The 16,220-nt window shown below is 42.3% G+C and overlaps 1 protein-coding gene across 1 annotated transcript in view; it reads left to right on the top strand.

Annotated features, from left to right (window-relative positions):
* Positions 1-235: 235 nt before the first annotated feature.
* The window catches only part of PASD1 (PAS domain containing repressor 1), a 95,944-nt gene continuing 79,959 nt past the window's right edge, over positions 236-16,220 (top strand). The window contains exon 1 of the mRNA XM_038415545.2: positions 236-497. The gene's annotated coding sequence lies outside the window, so the exon portion shown is untranslated. The remainder of the gene's footprint in view (positions 498-16,220) is intronic.

Genomic DNA, 16,220 nt, shown 5'->3' with positions numbered 1-16,220 from the left:
CTGCGCCCCGCTGCCTCCCGCCCAGAGCCCGGGGCCCCGATCCTGCGGGCCCCGCAGTCCAGGAGCCGCTTCGGGACCTGACTCCGGGCCCGGGCTCGGCTGGCGGGCCGAGCGCGCCCCCGGGAGCCGAGCCCCAGTCCCCCGGCGCATTCCCGCCATTCCCTCAAGGCGCGCTCCCGCGGCTCCCGCTCCGAGCTGGGCGGCGAGCGCCCGCCGGGCGCGCTCCCGGCTCGCCGGGGTGGAGGGAGCGCGCCGGTGCAATGCCCGGAGGACGGGCTAAGCCCGCCGCCGAGTTACACAACCCGTCACGGCAGCTCGCGCTGCCAATGCGAGTTTCCCCCCAGTCAGCCCGGCTCGGGGCAGCCCAGCCCTGGACGCTTGGCTGGAAGAGACTCGCGTGACATGCTCCCTCGGGGCAGGGGCACCGGGGGGCGTGTGGTGACCCTGGCGGCTGGCAGAGCGCCTGGCATGGCACTGAGCCCCTCCTCCTAGACGGGGTAGGTACAGGGCGAGCGGGTCCTGGCCTCGCGGAGCGCCGGGCTGTGGGTTTGCTCCGCAGAGAGCGAGGGAGACACCTCGGGCCTGTGCTCGGCTCTTAAAACATCTCCAAGCCCCCCCCCCACCCCGCCCCCCAAGGCAACGGGTCCCTTCCAATCAGGACTTCTGGGAGCCCCAAACCTGCTTCAGCTTGGCACCTACAGTCAGCCCTCAGCTTGCAGAGCCGCAGCCGTGTTCGTCTGTATTCGCAAAAAGAACACGAGGACTTGTGGCACCTTAGAGGCGAACGCATTTATTAGAGCATCACCTTTGGCATCCCATGGAGTGGGCTGTAGCTCAGGAAAGCTGATGCGCTAATAAATTGGTCCGGCTCCAAGGTGCCACAAGTCCTCCTGTTCAGTCAGCCCTCAGTTAGCTTTCAAACAGGTACCTTTCAGCCCTCAATTAAACTCTGATTTAAAAAAATATAAAAATCCACAGCATGAAAATGAGAGAACAACACCGGGCCTGGAGTCGAATTTTTGTGAATCAGAGAATATATATATTTTTTTTACGTTTCAGAGTAGCAGCCGTGTTAGTCTGTATTCGCAAAAAGAAAAGGAGGACTTGTGGCACCTTAGAGACTAACAAATTTATTAGAGCATAAGCTTTCGTGAGCTACAGCTCACTTCATCGGATGCATTCGGTGGCAAATACAGTGGGGAGATTGATATACACACACAGAGAGAACATGAAACAATGGGTGTTACCATACACCCTGTAAGGAGAGTGATCACTTAAGATGAGCTATTACCAGCAGGCAAGGAGGGTGGGGGGAAGGAAGAAAACCTTTAGTGGTGATAATCAAGGTGGGCCATTTCCAGCAGTTGACAAGAACAGCAGGTGCCCCCACTGTTCCTCAGACGTTCTTGTCAACTGCTGGAAATGGCCCACCTTGATTATCACCACTAAAGGTTTTCTTCCTTCTTTCTTTCTAGTTTGAATGTCTATAATTCTGTGAATCTGGTAGTATTAACATGCAGCAGGAAGAAAAATTAAAAGCCAAGTCATGTTCCTATATAGAGAACCTAAAATCAGGTTAAAAAGTTACTCCTCCCAACATAGACATTGTGCTTTTTGGTTTTGCAAACTGTTTACATTAAAAGCAAGGGAATGTGAAGACTTCTAAAGATCCAAGTATGTTTGAGATATAGATTTGTAAATGATAACTCCTAGATGTATTGTTTCTAATAATTGAAATTGTAAAGAGATTGCTCTGGATGGTTCATATTTGAAACACATTTTGAATCTGAGGTTATGTGACTCATATGGTGTCATACCTATTTTATAGAACATTTGCCTTTTGTAAAATTCCACAATCCTGTTTAGAATTGGAGCCACCGTATTTCCAGCTTTGCCAGTCATCTGAACGGTCTTCAAGGTAGATCCCTCATGAGTAGATTTAAGAGCAATCCCGTAGTCCGATATGGGGGCAGAACTGACACTTAAATTGAAGAAGGGTTTATTCTCATGGCAGTTGTATTCCTGAGCTGGGGAGTAACCCCAGAAATGATATGTCTGAAGTCAAAGCCATTAAAAATTTACCATCCTTTATCAATTTACCAGGGTGTGGTTATTTATTACCCTGAATTTATTTTGTCTTGTGCAGTGAAAGCAGAGGTATTAATCTAATTAATGAGATGAGATGTTCTATTTGTGTTGATGGTGAAATGTCAAGAGACACTTCATTTCTTAAACAAAAACTACTGAATCACCTGTGCTCTCCTCCCCTAATTTCACTGGATTGTACCCCTAATTTCACTGGATTGTACCTACTGGTACCGGGAACTTTGGTATAGCAACGTGCCTTATGTCGGATACTGTTAATGATAAGTAGGACTTGTTCTTTGTAGAGTCATACAAACACTACATAATACTCTGGATGGTAAATCCACATTTCTAGGTTATACTATAAAGACCGTTTCAAATACTGAAGAGCCTGAAATGGAATTTTTGTGTGTGGATTACTGAAAATTGTATGCTTTTTTTAGAAACACAAACTACAGATCAGAATACTTTGCAGTGGTTACTGGATCAGTAAAATCAGTTTGGGCTCTATGTACATGAGAAGAAGAGGCATTTTATAGGAACACAGCACCCTGTGGACTAATATGCAGTAATAATAATAACACTATGGACTTCTTATCAGATCAGGCTCTGACAAATATAGTAAACTGTAAAGAGGAGAAAAGTATTCATCACCAGTAAAAGAAACGTAATCCTAATGGTTATTGAAGAAAAACCAGTTAAGGTAAAACGAGCCTCCATTAGAATGATATTGATGTGATGCTGTCATATCTCTCTGGTTAACTCTGTTTACAGTTGAAGCTCTGAAAACTGCTAGGAGTTGAAACCATGGAAAATATATAAAGGATCAGAAGAATTTATTGGTTGTTCTGTTTGTTTTACTTATTAAAAGATATCAGTTTGATTGATTTTAGTTAGTATAAAGTTAATATGGCTTTTGAGTCTAAAGTGAGTTAGTGTAAGTGAGTAAAGCTGGTGAGACATTCTGAAAATAATTGAAATTTCATTGAAAAATGTTATAAAATATGTGCCGGATTCTTTTCCCATTTTCCAAGCAGCTCTATATATGACTGTGTAAAATGATTTTACCAGTTTAAGACTCATATTGAGCATCCACATATTCAAAAGTAGCTCAGGGTTAAAGATTACTTTTGGCACGTGAGTAGTCCATAATAAAAATTGCATGGTATTGGTAGCAAAATCAAGCAGCAGAGATATTGTTATTAAATCCAGCTGCTTCTCAGAAGTGGCAACAAGAATTTGGTAGCAATGCTTTATTATTCAGACTTCGGGCTTGCATACACACACACAAGTTGTACTGCTTTAACCAAACTGGTATAGTTAAAGCAGCGCACCCTCCCTAGTGTGGACTCACTTAGACCAGTATAAAAATACTTATACCTATATGGAGGGCCCTACCAAATTCTCGGCCATGAAAAACGCATCACGGACCATGAAATCTGCCCCCCTCCCCTGTGAAAACTGGCCTTTTGTATGCTTTTACCCTATTCTATACAGATTTCACGAGGGAGACCAGCATTTCTCAAATTGGGGGTTCTGACCCAAAAAGGAGTTGCAGGGGGGGTCACAAGGTTATTTTGGGGGGTTGTGGTTTTGCCACCCTTACTTCTGCACTGCCTTCAGTGCTGGGTGGCCGGAGACCGGTGGCTGTTGGCCAGGCACCGAGCTCTGAAGGCGGCCCTGTCAGCATCAGTGCAGAAGTAAGGGTGACAATACCATACCATGCCACCCTTACTTCTGTGCTGCTGCCTTCAGAGATGGGTGGCTGGAGAGTGGCGGCTGCTGACTGCTCTGTTGGCAGCAGCACACAAGTAAGGGTGGCAATATCATACCATGCCATCCTTACTTCTGCACTGCTGCTGGCGCTGCTCTGCCTTCAGAGCTCAGATCCCGTCCAGCAGCGGCTGCTCTCTAGCCCAGCTCTGAAGGCAGCGCCACTGCCAGCAGCAGTGCAGAAGTAAGGGTAGCAGTGCTGCAACCCTCCTGTCTCCAATAACCTTATGACCCCTCCCACAACTCCTTTTTGGGTGAGGACCCCTACAATTACAACACCGTGAAATGTCAGATTTCAATAGCTGAAATCATGAAATTTACAACTTTTAACATCCTATGACCATGAAATTGACCAATATGGACCATGAATTTGGTAGGGCCTATCTATATGGGATGAGGAATAAGCTATACCTGTATAAGGCACCTTTATCCTGCATCTATACTAAGAGTTGAAAAAAAAAAGTTCAGTAAAAAAAAAATTACCCCATAGCCAAAATAGCTATACCAATACAAAACTGTGTAGACCAGGTTTGAGTAGTGTGTTGCGTGTTATTGAAATGATATACCACTAGATCATTCTATTTCCAAACATCTGGTAAGTCAGTAATGCAGAAATTCACTGACATGTATTCCCTATGACCTGATAAGACCATTCTTACATCCCTATTCATCTGACACACATTAGGTCAAATTCTCCTGTTTTACATATGCAAACTCACTGAAGTACCATTGAACCAAATTCTGCTCTCATTTGCATTGCTGTAACCTCAATGACTTCAACTGGATTGCAGTGTATAAATGAGAGCAAAATTCGATCCAGGGAACTCAGTTGTGCCTTTAAGGCTCAAGTCTGTGTCGGTGATGGTGCAGAGATACATCTCCCGAGTGAGAGGTTTGGGAGGAATGTGCCTCAGAGAGGCGCAGTGTTACCCAATGCACCCCAGGGGGAGCACAACCATAACTCTTCCCCATCGGGCTAGTATTTATACCACCTTCATCACCATAACATCTGAGCACCTTGAAGGGGCACAGCATACACTCCTGTCTGTGGCCAGCTGTCAGGTGATGCTGTCCATTTCAGATGAGTGCAAGGATTCAAGTTGTGGCTGTTTAGGGCAAAAAGGTGATAGGCTCCATGTATCCTGCACTTTGGATGAAATGCACCTCCATGCCGTGGGCCCACACAATGCCTATTTACCACTTAAATCCCACATCAAACCTGGTTTTTAGTGGGTTGGCCCTCTGCACAGACATGTTTCAGAGTAGCAGCTGTGTTAGTCTGTATTCGCAAAAAGAAAAGGAGTACTTGTGGCACCTTAGAGACTAACAAATTTATTTGAGCCTAAGCTTTCGTGAGCTACAGCTCACTTCATCGGATGCATTCGGTGGAAAATACAGTGGGGAGATTTATATATACACACAGAAAACATGAAACAATGGGTTTTATCATACACACTGTAAGGAGAGTGATCACTTAAGATGAGCTATCACCAGCAGGAATGGGGGGGGGGGAAGGAGGAAAACCTTTCATGGTGACAAGCAAGGTGGGCCATTTCCGGCAGCATAACATTCAAAAACCAGTCGGAGAACACTTCAGTCTCTCTGGTCACTCAATTACAGACCTGCGAGTGGCTATCCTTCAAGAAAAAAACTTCAAAAATAGACTCCAGCGAGAGACTGCTGAATTGGAATTAATTTGCAAACTGGATACAATTAACTTAGACTTGAATAGAGACTGGGAGTGGATAAGTAATTACACAAAGTAAAACTATTTCCCCATGTTATCTCTCCCCCCCCCAGACTCCCCCCCAGCCCCACTGTTCCTCAGACGTTCTTGTTAACTGCTGGAAATGGCCTACCTTGCTTGTCTCCATGAAAGGTTTTCCTCCTTCCCCCCGCTCCTGCTGGTAATGGCTCATCTTAAGTGATCACTCTCCTTACAGTGTGTATGATAAAACCCATTGTTTCATGTTCTCTGTGTGTGTATATATAAATCTCCCCACTATATTTTCCACCGAATGCATCCGATGAAGTGAGCTGTAGCTCACGAAAGCTTATGCTCAAATAAATTTGTTAGTCTCTAAGGTGCCACAAGTACTCCTTTTCTTTTTGCACAGACATGGTTTACTTGCCGTGCATCCACAGCCCACTCCACAGAAGTAAGTGGAATTGCATCGACTGGCATGCAGGTCATAACAGAATTCGACCTACTTTATTTCTCATTCCAGAGCTTCGGCCTTGTCTATGCACAGAATTTGCACCAGTTCAACTTCAGTCAGTTTTTAAACTGATGTAATTTAACTGGTGCAACTCTTATTTGCGTTTAAAAGTGGCTTATTTGGGTTTAGTTTAAACTTATTCCTAAGTGGCTTAAATGAAACCAGAATAACCCACTATTACACTGAAATAAAAATGTGCACTGGTTTAACAAAATTGGTTTAAAAATCACACCTGTATTGTAATGATGCAACTTTGTCATGTGGACAAGCCCTTCTACAGAGCCTGAAATAAGGTGTGGATGAGAAGCAAAATGTAGTATTAACAAAATACAGTGTAACTATTAAAAGGTCCTCAGGAGACTGAACATGATTCATAATATAGTGCAAAGATGGTAAATCGTGGCACTAGATTTAAAGTTACCCCTGCTCCCATTCAGATCCAACCATGTTAGCAGACTTCTGTGGATTGTCTGTAGGGACCTATGGAAGTATTAGAAGATTGCCAGCTGCAAATTATAAATTAACGTTTTTCACAGGGACAGTTTTGACATAGGAATGTTGAATGCATAACGTAAGTCATCTTCCACTAGAAAAAAGAAAGCCGCCTGGATGAGCCTGAAGCAGCGATTGCAAACTTGATAAATTCTCTGTTCAAAGAGATTCAAATATTGGAAAATGGCAGCACAGATGAGGATAATCCTGAGATAGTAAAAGAAGTATGTTAACCAAACCCCAATGAGTTGTTAAAGTGCAATTTTGCCAATACAATTTTATTTAATTTTATGGTGAACATCACTGCAGTAACTGAATGTCTCATTAATATTTGTGATATAAAACACTGCCAAACATCTTCCCTTTGCGGGGGCTTGCAGGATTGGTAATGACAGTAGATTACTGGTTTGAATCCAACCACAGTCACTTGCTGTCCAAAGTCATTGCTATAGGATGGCTGTTTAGTGAAGTATATGTAACTAATCCAGTTCCTAGTGAACTGGTGTCACTAGCATATAAACTGCCCTTAAAAATAGTGCTCCTTGGTCATCTCTACACACAGGGCAAAAACTGAACAGCCTTCTTGTGTGCTCTCTCCACTGAAGGTCTGAATACTCCAAAACCATCACTCAGTGACTTTTCACAAGCTTTAAATTCATCTGGAATTTTACACTCAATGCCTAGAGCCTCAGATTGTAAGTAATATCTGTATTTGTATTTATAGTCTGCATCTGGCTGTCGTCTAGCTCTAGTTAGGCACCAGACTGGGATTTAGGAGATCTGTTTCCAGCTCTGCTACAGAGCTTGTGTGACCTTGGGCAAGTCACTTAAACTCTCTGTGCCTCAGTTCCCCCATCTGTAAAATGGGAATAGTAATCCTTCCCCATATCACAAGGTTGTTGTGAAAATACATTCATTAATATATGCGAGGTGCTCTGATGAATGCTGTGTGTGTGTAATTTTGTTTATAAACAGTCTGAACTTAGTCAGGGTTTCAGGTATGTAGCAATGTAAGGAATCATATCCACAAAAATGCTGATCTTCTCCCTTGTTGCACCTGCTCTGCCTGTAACACACACACACACACACACACTTAAAATAAATTAATAAGGTTTATTTGTGCTGAACATTTTCTGGGACCTGCCCACTGTAATCTCACCTTAAATCATGGCAGTATTATTGCACATTGCTTTAGGATAATAAAGTTTCAACCATAAACAATACATTTAAGTGTAAACCATTTTTAAAAAAAAGTAGATAGTAGCACATACTGCCTTTGAGTGTTCTGTGGGTGTGTGAGAGAGAGCATGATAAATACAGAATGGATTTTAAAATTAATTCAGATTAACTAGAGCAGGGGAGAGGGATGGAATCCTGGCCCCATAGAAGTCAATAAGAAAAAGCCCCTTTGACTTATTTTGGACCAAGATTTCACCCAGATATAAAGACACATACTGGAATCATCTGAACTAGTAACAGCTTCACCAAAAAGTCCCTTTGAAACATCACTTAGTTTTAGTCTCTTGAAGAATACAGAGTAAACCCACTGCAAGTCAGTTTTTATTATGGGGGGAGGGTGTTGTGTGATTGGTCCAGTGTTTGCTTGCCAGCAAACATAGTAATTAAGGAGGTCATAATAATTAAGGAGGATCACACCCCATGTTTAGGAAGTATAGGGCTAAACCTGTTTAGCCTGTCTCTGATTCTAATATACATTAATGTGATTTACAGTAGATTAAAAATTCACTCTGATCAAGCTGTTTTGAATCAAATCGTACACAGTTGGGGGTTCAGCATAAAACTAAAGAAGACTTCAGCCCTCTTTTTTTGCCTTTTCTGTACACATTACAGTTTAATATGCATGGTATATTCGTGGTTGCCACTGACGAACTGGAATCAGGGCTATTTTTTCATTCCCCTTGTAACATAAGGGGGATAGTAAGTGGTGTTAGTGAAACAAATGAACACAGGATTTCTGCTATCCCTAAACAGATATATTTCATATTTAATCTTATTTATTGCAGAGGGTTGAGTTTTATTATTTCAGAAGACACTGAGTCAACGTAACCAGTGACTTGTTTTTATTGTCTATCAGTCAGAGTGATAACCTCTGGCAATGGCCTCCCAGCATTATTAGACTTTATGTTTGCATAGGGGGCTTATCCACCCTTAGGAGTCGCTCCTGGGACAGGCGGTTCCTGTTGTCATTGATGCTGCTGCTGCGGTTAAGTACCTTGCCCTATAAGGGCTGTCCGATGAAGTGAGCTGTAGCTCACGAAAGCTTATGCTCAAATAAATTTGTTAGTCTCTAAGGTGCCACAAGTCCTCATTTTCTTTTTGCTAATACCGACTAACACGGCTGCTACTCTGAAACCTGTCAACAACTCTTGGAACTTGGGTTATCAGAAGCAAGATCTTCTGAAATCTTCCTCCTGGGTCCCATTAGGCTTGAGCTAAAACCTTCAGCTGAGGGACCCCATTGCTTGGGGCAATTTGCAGAACTCAGTGTCATCTCCTCCTTTCCTTCGTTAAAACATGGGATAAACCTCTTGCATGGGAAGAATCTCAAAAACCAACAACTTCAGAATGGGACAAGGTGCATGATTTTGCAAGAACCTGAGCAAACTCCCCTTCAACTTGGTGGTGGAGCAGTCTTGAGCTTCACTGGGGCAGAATCAGGTCTCAGGTGTAATGAAGCAATGTTGTTTAAATTTACCACTAAGTCATTTAGAAATTAGAAATGGGTCTGAACCAGAACTCCGTATATCAGAGACCCCCACCCTTTGGAGGAAGTTCATATTCACATCCAAATCTGGATCCAAACTCCCCTATTTGGGCCCATTCGCCATGGAAAATGCAGTGAGAGTTTAAAATGTCTACAGTCGTGTTTGTTGTTTGTTTTTGTAGCAGTCTCTAGTGAATAGGAGTGTAGAATCGAAGTTGTCACTTGAGGGACAGAAGAAGACTAGCACAAAGGGGACAGCCTCTCTGGTCTGGTTCTTTTGAATGGAAAGATTTGAATATATGTGGGATCCAGCTGAAACAGTGCTGTAAGCTTTCTGAGCTGAAAGCTGTCCTCTGATGCAGTTCCTAATATGCTCATGTACTCGAGCCCACAATGAGTGAAGTTTTATAAGTATAAAACATCTTTTTATTTCAAAAGCTGTAGTGTTTGTGGAAACTGCTGTGGGATTTTCTAAGATAGTCCTGTTTGATTTATTTAATTGAAGAATTATCAGCAAGTAGAGTAGATCACTAATTTTGCATAGAAGGCAAGAATCTGATGATGCAGTATTATGATGTATTGAAGCCCCGAAGAGACATGAATTTTCCAGTTAACCTCTCTTGGATTGTAGCTGAAGTCTCCCCTTTGGTGAACCGGTGCTGTCCTTTTCAGTGCTTACCATTCAGACATTTTAAGGTAGATTTTCTTTGTTCTTATGTGATTTACAAATTCACAAGGAACTTTGTAACAAATGTTTGTTTCATGTCATATACAAATGGATGCAGATGTTTGTACTTGATTCTTTGACCTTGAAGTAAATATTGCAGTGATCAGACATATTTTCAGACGGACATTGCCAAAAGACTTCTTTTAAATGATCTGATATTGTCAAAACATTGTATTGTATTAGATGTGCAGTAGTAGCAAAAGCCATAAGACAAATATTGTGTTTTTGTCTTTCGTAGCTAGGGTGACCAGATGTCCCGATTTTATAGGGACAGTCCCGATTTTTGGTCTTTTTCGTATATAGGCTCCTATTACCTCTCACCCCTTCCTGATTTTTCACATTTGCTGTCTCGTCACCCTATTCGCATCCCTGGCACAGTGTTTAGAAAGTCTAGGGATGAAATCCTGACCCTATTGAAATCAACGGGAGCTTTGCCATTACAAGGATTTCATGGCTCTGTAGAGTAATGTGGAGAGCTTGGAATAATTATTGCAATAATTATCCCTTTACAAAAAAAAAAAAGAAAAAAAGAAAAGAGTATGTTTTACTTGTATATTCTTGCAATATATTTACTGTGGAAAAGAGGATTTGGAGGAATTAAATCAGCTTAGCTAAATGTTAGATTTATCTTTAAAATTTCCAACAGGTCACTGAAATTGAATATTTGACCATAAAATAGTTGTTTTTGAGCAAAAACATGGAATTTATTTTTGTGCATTTCCTGACATCAGTTTCAGATTTTCTTAGGCATCATCTCAGTTGACATTAATGCCTGATTCTGCTTCTAGCCTGGCAAAATTCCTAGTGGCTTTGATAGAATAGCATTGAGCCCCTGATTTGGGAATTTTGTTGGCACATAGTCCCACTAAGAGAAAAAATGGCATCACGTGCTTGGCTCTTAAAGAACAGGGGTTCTTAAACTGTGGGTCGGGAATCCAAAGTGGATCCCGACCCCCTTTTAATGAGGTCGCCAGGGCTGGTGTTAGACTTGCTGGGGCCTGTGGCTGAAGCTGAAGCCTGAGCCCCACCACCTGGGGATGAAGCCAAAGCCCAAGGGCTTCAGCCCTGGGCTGTGGGGCTCAGGTTACATGCCACCTGCCCAGGGCTGAAGCCCTTGGGCTTGGGCTTTGGCGCCCCCCTCCCCTGCCTGGGGCAGTGGGGCTTGGGCATTCGGCACCCAACCCGGGGCAGCAAGCTCAGGCTTCGGTCCCCACTCCTGGGGTCGTGTAGTAATTTTTGTTGACAGAAGGGGGTCGCAGTGCAATGAAGTTTGAGAACCGCTGCTCTAGAAGAGAAGTGTGTTGTTCTACAAAAAGGAAGCAAATATCTGCAAGATATTAAAAACTTTTGACATTGACAGAAAAAGAATTCTCAACTTATGGGCCAAATTCTGTTCTATGTTCCCTGCCAGTCTCACTGAGCCCTAGCTTATAAGGTTAAATAAATTAATTGACTGATTGTACCGTATTTAACCTGTATATGCCGTACACTCAAATTGCAACCCATGATATCATCACCAGAAATGGATATTCTCTCATTGCCTTGCTATAAAGAATGACTGCTTCTAAACCATATTAACATGCCTGTCTGGACTGGATATGGATCAGAGTAGTCTTGAATCATTTTCAGAATGATTGTGAAATACTTAATCAGTTATTTCTTAAGGGAAATGTGTTTGATTGCATGAATAACTGTAAATATTTCATTCAGCAATTCAGCTACTACAGTAAAGATAAACAATCCACTGAGATTGAAGGGAGCCAGTTACTTGTTTTGTGCATTATTTCATATTCACTTTAATGTTCGTGTCAAAATGAGGGGTTTTAATGCTCTTTGGTTTTCTCCTTTTGTGACTGCACTAATCGTAACCAAGGGGACCACTTTAAATAAACATTAACACAGTTTAATGCTGATGAGAGTTGCCAGATTGAGAGTGTTTTAAGCTGCAGCCCTCTGTTTATCTATAGAGAAGGTACAGTGTGGGACAGCGTAGTGCAAATTTCCCTACTCTGCCCAGTGTGCCTTAGCCTTAACATGGGGCTTCAGACTGTTTCGAACTGGGAGACAAACACGTCCATTCTTTGGCCTCTCTGCTGGGATGCCCGGCTTTTGGGACGTGGACATCTGTCCACTAGAAACTGGACCGACACTCATTTCAGACAGGCCACCAAATAGTTGGCATTCTTTCTTTTTAAGACACGAGCCATATATGAATGATAGATGAGGACCCTGTTTTGCTTTCGCGTATGCTTTGATCTACTCAGCTGTTCATGTAATTTAAAAACCGAAAAGTGTAATGTTACTTTCATGTTAAATTGGGCAGGGTGAAATCTTGGCCCTGCTGAAGGCAATGAGAGTTTTGACTTCAGTGGGGCCACTGTTTCACCTGTTCTGATTCAACATTCTCCTCCCAGAATGTGGTCCACATCCTAGGAAAACAACATTTGAAGTTCACTTGCAATTTGTGAGAGACATGCTCAAAAATGTTAGAGAAAACTGGAAGAGGGAGGAACAGGTTATAAGTACAAATTACTTTCTTCTCTCCAACACTGTGTGTGAAGTCTTGAAGAAACTGGGTCTGTTATTTAAAGGTCACAGAGATTTTTTACTACTACTGCTCGCTCCATGTTACCATGCAGATTATCATCAGAGATCTCATTGATTTGACAGAATTATGGGGTCACATTTTCACAGAAATGAACTCTTTTTGAACCATTTTTGAAGTGCATTCCTATCCAACCGGGATTTCCTCACTATCTGGCTGGAATGTAGATCTCCTCTACCTACCTAGTTTTACTGAGTTCTTCAGTGCCTCATTTTACACTGTCTCAGGACAAAACCTGGTTCCATACGGTTGCCGTTTGGTTGGAAACTCTCCTTTAAGTGAAAACCGGTGCTGTTGGTTGTTCATGTCCAGCTCAGCTGTGAGTGTGGGACTCCTGTACCTTCAAACGTGGGATCTTGCTGTAAAACTGCAGTGTCATGCAGTCAATTAGGCTTTTGCTAGCATTAGTGATCTTCGTGGGGGGAAGGATTTATTTCAATTTTTGGTTTCAGAGTAGTAGCCATCTTAGTCTCTATCCACAAAAAGAACAGGAATACTTGTGGCACCTTAGAGACTAACAAATTTAATAGAGCATAAGCTTTCGTGGGCTACAGCCCACTTCATCAGATTCATAGAATGGAACATATAGTAAGAAGATATATATATACACACAGAGAAGTGGAAGTTGCCATACAAACTGTAAGAGGCTAATTAATTTAGATGAGCTATTATCAGCAGGAGAAAAACACTTTTTTAGTGATAATCAAGATGGCCCATTTAGACAGTTGACAAGAAGGTGTGAGGATACTTAACGTAGGGAAATAGATTCAATATGTGTAATGACCCAGCCACTCCCAGTCTCTGTTCAAATCCAAGTTAATGGTATCTAATTTGCATATTAATTCAAGCTCAGCAGTTTCTCATTGGAGTCTGTTTTTGAAGCTTTTCTGTTACAAAATTGCCACCCTTAAGTCTTAAGTGGCCAGAGAGGTTGAAGTGTTCTCCTACCGGTTTTTGAATGTTAAGATTCCTGATGTCATATCTGTGTCCATTTATTCTTTTGTGTAGAGACTGTCCGGTTTGGCCAATGTACATGGCAGAGGGGCATTGCTGGCACATGATGGCATATATCACATTGGTAGATGTGCAGGTGAACGAGCCCTTGATGGCATGGCTAATGTGATTAGGTCCTATAATGGTGTCACTTGAATAAATATGAGGATAGAGTTGGCATCGGGCTTTGTTGCAAGGATAGGTTCCTGGGTTAGTGTTTTTGTTGTGTGGTGTGTGGTTGCTGGAGAGTAATTGCTTCAGGTTGGGGGGCTGTCTGCAAGCGAGGACTGGCCTGTCTCCCAAGATCTGTGAGAGTGAGGGATCATTTTTCAGGCTACGTTGTAAATCTTTGATGATGCGCTGGAGAGGTTTTAGTTGGGGGCTGAAGGTGATGGCTAGTGGCGTTCTGTTATTTTCTTTGTTGGGCCTCTCCTGTAGTAGATGAGTTCTGGGTACTCTTCTGGCTCTGTCGATCTGTTTTTTCACTTCAGCAGGTGGGTATTGTAGTTTTAAGAATGCTTGTTAGAGATCTTGTAGATGCCCCAATCCTACCAGATTTCTTCCACGCACACCAATAAAGCTCTCCCACAGCTTGCTGAGCTATACTCATCCCTTCCACTCATCCCCTGACAAATCCCCAAATATCTTGCAGATATTTAGCATATGCCCTTTTTTTCACTTCCTAAGTGAATGCATTGGCAGAGACAACAGTTTTTAGGACATGACAGTGACAGCATTAGGAACAATACTGTGCCTACTTTCTTATTTCCCTGTGCATACGTGCTGGTGGGAACTGCCTCTTTGTGGCCACAATAGTGTAGAAAGTATGTGTGTCATATTCAGACAGAGCAACATCCAGCAGCTCCCATTCCTTGAGCACTCAGATCCCAAGTTCAGTGGGAAGGGGGTATTTGCAATTACAGGAGTGATCTGGGAAGCACAGAGCCTTCCAAACCCCCCATGCACATTGTAGAGCCAAGCTCTGTAGCATCCATTTCCGGGGGTTTTGGGCCTGATGCGGGGAATAGCAGAGGGGATGGCCAATAACTCTTCAGGGTCAAAACTCTGCACTGGAGGGGTGCACTAGGCCACAGCCATTTACAACACATTGCTGGGCTGGTACCCAATGCTCAGGGCTAACTGATCACCATATTTGGGGTCAGGAAGGAATTTTCCTCTGAGTCAGATTGGCAGAGACTCTGGAGTTTTTTTTGCCTTCCTCTGCAGCATGGGGTACGGGTCACTTGCAGGTTTAAACTAGTGTAAAATAGTGGATTCTCTGTAGCTTGAAATCATTAAATCATGATTTGAGGAATTCAGTAACTCAGCCAGAGGTTAGGGGCCTATTACAGGAGTGGGTGAGTGAGGTTCTGTGGCCTGCAATGTGCAGGAGGTCAGACTAGCTGATAATGATGGTCCCTTCTGAGCTTAAAATCTATGTGTCTATGAGACATATCACCAGGGTAGTGGGGAATAATTCCCCTCTCGCTAAGCCCCCATGTAGTTTTCTATCCCAAGCCTTTTTTTTACTTAGGCTTTGTATGGGTAGGGCACATATTTTCCAGCCTTATACAGTTAAAAAAAATCAGATTCCCAATTGTGAAATTGACATTCTATGTGTGCTGAGTCATATATTTTGGTTATTTGAGATAATTATCCATCTAGTCATTGCAAATGAACTGTGGGGGGCGGGAGGGAGATGTGTGTGCATAACTTAAACAAGGCGGATTAAGGCCTTGGGTATTTGTATGTAATACTTACGACACTAGCGACCTCCTACGAAAGAGCTACAATGGATGGACATGTCACTAGCTTCAAAAAGTTCCAAATGGTCAACACAACAAAGTCGCAGAGATATTAAGACATAGAAATGTTGATCTTTATCTTCACTTTTCCACTTTCTGAAAGAAAGTTTGGCTTTCTCCCTTGTGTTCTAACAAATCTACATTGTATTTCCAGTATAGACTTGAGTTATTTTGTAGAATGCAAATTTTAAAATTCTAAGGATTTGAATACAAATGGCCATCTCTATAAAGGTTAGTTGCAAACTGGTATGTTTAAACAAAGACAGAATTCTTTAATGCAATGGTGCAAAAAAACAAACAGTGCATCAGAAGTTAGGGTATTTTTTTTAGAAAGAAACCTATCAACAACATTAGCAGGTCCAAGTATATAAGTGGCAGCAATTCATCTTGCAGAATTTTGTAAGCTTCACTGGCAAATCTATCCCTGAGTTAACTTCAGTGGACTTATATCAGGGATGGATTTGAGCCAACATCTCTTTCGATTCTTGAGTCTTCTAGAATTATGTGACCCAGATATTACAGATGAGTATTATTTTGTCCAAGATGTATTCACTTATTATATTTATCATATGTCTTATTCATAGTAAACAAGAGAAGACATCTGTGTAGAAGGTCTGGTAGCCACAGAAAAATATTTTTCATCATACTCACTAACTTGTATTATTATTAACTGTTCTGGGCTCAAAGTGCTATTCTCCAAGGAAGTTGAAAACACAGGCATATATTTTAGCCTTGGGACTCCTTGCAATCAGACAATATATTTATAATGCAGTGGAAGTAAAAAATCTGTTTCATG

Source organism: Dermochelys coriacea, chromosome 9 (genome assembly GCF_009764565.3).
Source record: "Dermochelys coriacea isolate rDerCor1 chromosome 9, rDerCor1.pri.v4, whole genome shotgun sequence".
Lineage (NCBI taxonomy): Eukaryota > Metazoa > Chordata > Testudines > Dermochelyidae > Dermochelys > Dermochelys coriacea.
This window is presented reverse-complemented; position numbering and strand designations above follow the sequence as displayed.